Below are 5,316 nucleotides of genomic sequence, written 5' to 3'. Positions count from 1 at the left end.
CCCCTAATGTTTGAATGTGTCATTGCCTCAACATCAGTAGATATACTGTTCAATAGATACACTTCCATACACAATTATTTAGTAGTGAAGTTAAATCTTTTAAATTGGTTCTATACTCCAGCATTTTGGATTTGAGATCAAATGTTTTATATGAGGTGACAGTACAGAATGACACCTTTTATTTTTGGGTATTTTCATACATATCTGTTTTACTGTTTATAAACTCAAGCACTTTATGTATCTGGTCCCCCCATTTGAAGGTGTCAAAAGTATTTGGACAATTCCCTTAGTGTATTCAATTTAGTCAAAAGTTTAGTACTTGGTCCCATATTCCTAGCACACAATGACTAAATCAAGCTTGTGACTCTACAAACTTGTTGGATGCATTTGCATTTTGTTTTGGTTGTGTTTTGGATTATGTGGGTTCCATAGCCGCAGGCAGAACAGTTGAAACTGGAGCAGCAGCACGGCCAGGTGGACTGGGGACAGCAAGGAGTCATCATGCCAGGTAGTCCTGAAGCATGGTCCTAGGGCTCAGGTCCTCCGAGAGAGAGAAAGAAAGAGAGAATTAGAGAGAGCATACTTAAATTCACACAGGACACCGGATAAGACAGGAGAAGTACTCCAGATATAACAAACTGACCCTAGCCCCCCGGCACATAAACTACTGCAGCATAAATACTGGAGGCTGAGACAGGAGGGGTCAGGAGACACTGTGGCCCCATCCGATGATACCCCCGGACAGAGCCAAACAGGAAGGATATAACCCCACCCACTTTGCCAAAGCACAGCCCCCACACCACTAGAGGGATATCTTCAACCACCAACTTACCATCCTGAGACAAGGCCGAGTATAGCCCACAAAGATCTCCGCCACGGCACAACCCAAGGGGGGGCGCCAACCCAGACAGGAAGATCACGTCAGTGACTTAACCCACTCAAGTGACGCACCCCTCCTAGGGACGGCATGAAAGAGCACCAGTAAGCAAGTGACAGCCCCTGTAATAGGGTTAGAGGCAGAGAATCCCAGTGGAGATTCGGCACACCGGTTTGTGTCAAGAACTGCAAATCTGCTGTGTTTTTCACGCTCAACAGTTTCCTGTGTGTATCAAGAATGGTCCACCACCCAAAGACATCCAGCCAACTTGATACAACAGCATTTCTAAGTTTTATAGAAAAAATATAAAGTTAAAAAGTTCTACCTGATGACATCGTCATAAGTTAAAAATTTTAACTTATTACATTTTTAAGTGATTTTGCAAACACTATGAGACGCGGTGATGTGGGGAGCAAGAAAATACCCTCCCTCTAGCAAGAAAGTTGTTGCAGGTTTTGAAAATCACCGTTTTTCTTCATTTTAATCCTACCTTGTGATGTCAGAAAGCAGGTTTCCATCCAACCTTTTCATGAGAGTAAAGTACGTCGGATAAAACATGTCCTGACAAGCCTAACAGTAAACTTTCCAAATGTCGACAAAACAAAATACGCTGGTAAAATGTATTATGCGAGAAATGGTGGTGGAAGCGCTTTTATGCGCAAATATTGATATAATAACCATTAAATCGAAGTGAACTTGGAGTCACGTGATGACATGTTGTGTGATACTCCCACTACGACTCGTCAGGAAAGCTTGCAGTTTATTTGGCTACAGATAAAATTAGTGATGATGAACTTCACAGGGTGGTAAACGTGCAAGGTGATGAGCTTGATGCTGCTTTCCAATAAATATCAAGTGTCTTATTTTGGTGACATGATCATCGATGCTTGACTGCCTTTTGACAAAAAAAAGTAATCTCGCTCTTTTGTCCATAATAATCTCCCCATGTAAATATACCCGCACTGTATCTGCGAGCTGTTGGCTAGAGCGCACATGCCAACAATACCAGAGTGAGCACACTTCCTATATAACACAATTGTTTTTGTGAGAAACCCATCAGTAGAATAAAATGCAATGGAAACACATTTAAATCGTATTTTTTATTCGGTACATAGAAATGTAACCGCAAAAGTTATTTTTATATCCACTACGTCATCACACAGCCTTTTATCCACAACAAGTAAATTTGATGGAAACACATCTCTAGTGGGAAAATGTCCATACTGTTTTTATGTAGATTTTCGAATATTTGCATGGAAATCTGTCTCCAATTGGATGGAAACATAGCAACCGAGAAGCATTTTTTTTAGGACCTTTCTTCTTATCTTTTTAACCACAGATCATAGAAATGTGCTGTTTTATAATAGGTACACACTGGTATGGTGATGGAGATATTGAATGGAGTTGAAAAGTGGTGGAATTGTAATAGGGCGCTCCATCCCAGTCCATTTGATGTTGAGATGTATACAGGTCCAATCTGTTGTCATTTTCTTATGGTGTCCACTCTAAAAGTGCAATAAGACACCATTATTAACCAGGCTTAATCCAACCATTTCATGTGGCTGAATTACCTGATGCATAAAAAAAACCTCATGACAGGTCTTATGCAAACAGTTCATTTGAATGATGCCGGTGACATGATGATCGGTGATCAGCTGTCAATTATCAAATAATCATATCTTTTATTCGCATCTCAACTGTCTAGACTAGAGCATACGCCAAAACCAGATTGGGAAAATGTTCTATATTATTGCAACAATTGTTGTGACAAAACCATCAGTAAAGTCTAAAATGTAATGGAAACCCATTTAACTTGGGAAATTAAAGAACGACTGCCCCTAAAAAGCAACTTCTCGTTTTGAAAACTCTATGTGGCATTGATATGAGTAAGAAACATTTATTATTGTGTGAAAACTGTAAATGGGATCATTTTGGTCATAAAGTCAGTCTCATACTGTAACGTTCGTCGTAATCCTCCTCGTCTAAGGAGGAGCAAGGATCGGACCAAAGCGCAGCGTGGTTTGAATACATGATTTAATTATATGAAAGAAGACGAAAAACACTTGACAAAATACAAAACAATAAACGACGTGAACAAACAAACGAACGAAAACAGTACCGTGTGGCGAACAAACACAGACACGGCAACAATCACCCACAAACAAACATTGAAAACAGCCTACCTTGATATGGTTCACAATCAGAGACAATGACAAACACCTGCCTCTGATTGAGAACCATATTAGGCCAAACGAACAAACCTAAACATAGAAACAAATAACATAGACTGCCCACCCCAACTCACACCCTGACCATACTAAATAAAGACAAAACAAGGAAATAAGGTCAGGAATGTGACACATACAAAACTGAGATTTGCGAGATAATAGGAAAAAAGGGTATGTCACAGAATGAAGGGTATAGTAATAATTTTCCTTGGGCTGGGTTTATTTCCACATACCCACAGCTGGCAGCACCCAAGTAATCATCAGTTCAGAGCTCAGCTGGACGTGACCCGACTGTAATGCCCATGGTCAATTTAGTTTAACAGTCGATATCCCTATGGGGGCTAGTTAGGGACCATCAGTAAATTACACAACATACATGGGGCAAAATGTTAAAAGGTCAATAGCTCAAAATTTCAATGACTTAAAACCACAAAACCAACAATCAATTGTAGAAATTCATATATAAATATTGAACGCATTTAAATGGAAATGTCAAAAATGTTCTACTTCATATTCATCATCTCCAGCACCACATCAACATATGCGAAAATGCGCATTTCTATGTCTTGTAGTAAAACAAGATAGAGAAAGATAAGTGTTTCCAATGACATCAACCAATTAGTAGACAATTAGTAGGCAGGCCCTACTCACAATTGGTCAATAACACTGATGATGTCATTGGAAACACTTATCTTCCTTTACTACAAAACATAGAAACGCGCCATTTTCACATATGTTGATGTTGGGGTGCTGCTGGAAATTCTTTTATGTAACCTTTATTTTGACAGGGAGTCAAAGTGGAGACCAAAGTCTGTTTTCCAGGTGACCCCTGTACAGAACCACAAAACACATCAAAATACAATAAACACATTAAACCACACATTCATAAACACATTCAAATACATGTTATTATACACAACAATACACAAAAAGCAAAACACAATCATAAAAAACAGACACATTCTTCAGTAAAATGGTCCCCTAACAGCTGTCTGAAATGCCCTAGAAGCACCAATTCCTCCAATTTTAAAGTGTATTGTAGATCATTTCACACGTAAGGTGCAAGGAAATTAAATGCTGATTTACCTAACTCTCTAGACACCAAAGGAGTCTCCAGAGTTAACAAATCTTGTGACCGGGTTTGATAACTTGTCATTTTAAATCTTAACAGTGATAAATAAGTAAGTCAAAAGTTTGAGGAGCAGGGCTTTGTAAACAAAAAGAGCATAATGATGTGATCTACATGACTTCAAAGGGGTTCAGCCAAACTTTTGGTAAATAATACAGTGATGAGTAATAAAACTGTCTCCTGTGATAAAACAAATATGATGAATATGAAGTTGAAAAATTGTGAAGATTCCCTTTAACGAGTTCTCAAAGGTGTGCAACATGAAAATATTTTCCCTTTTACATTGTGTAATTTATTAACGGTCCCTTACTAGCCCCAGCTATAGGCTATCCAACTTCAAAACAATTTTGCCATGGTCGCACACCAGCTGGCTGAAGCTAATTGGCGAAAGAAGCTAGCTAGCACTAGCTAGCCTAGGCGACTTCAAGACAAGACCTGGTTAGGCTGTTTCAAGTTATAGAAGGGTGAGTGATGTACTGTGTATCGTTTTGGCAGACAATGTACAAACACTTGCCTTATGCAAACACACACAAGCACGACACCCACATTAAACCACCCCACCAAGACAACTCTTGTTTGGCTTCAGTCTTGGCCACTGCATTTCTTAATGACCAAGCCGGAATTGAGACCAAATCAGGAAGTTCAGCCCTCCTTCAATTGCAAAAGTGGTTGTGGGTTTTATGTGCACTACATCATCACACAGCCTTTTATCCGCAACAAGTCAGTTTGATGGAAACATCCCTCTGGTGGGAAAATGTACATATTTTTTTAATGCGGATTTTTGAATATTTGCATGAAAATCTGTTGGCAATTGGATGGAAACCTAGCTACTGAGACAGAATAATAAATAGCCGTTTAATCGCATGACAAAACACCATATTTTTTCTTCAACATATTTCATCTTGCTCCCTACCAAAGTGTTTCAGTAGCTTCACCATAATTTATTTTTTTAGGAGGGTATTTTGGTTTGGTTGGGTTGTCACTTTCCTGGTCCTTTGCTAGAGGTGTTTCAACTTTACTAGCATCTGCCTCCAGAGTCCCAGAGGTTTCAGTTGCACCGCTGTGGCAGCTGTAATTTCAGT

Source organism: Salvelinus alpinus, chromosome 17 (genome assembly GCF_045679555.1).
Source record: "Salvelinus alpinus chromosome 17, SLU_Salpinus.1, whole genome shotgun sequence".
In the NCBI taxonomy this organism is placed as follows: domain Eukaryota; kingdom Metazoa; phylum Chordata; class Actinopteri; order Salmoniformes; family Salmonidae; genus Salvelinus; species Salvelinus alpinus.
The sequence above is the reverse complement of the archived record's forward strand: the minus strand, read 5'-3'. Positions refer to the sequence as shown.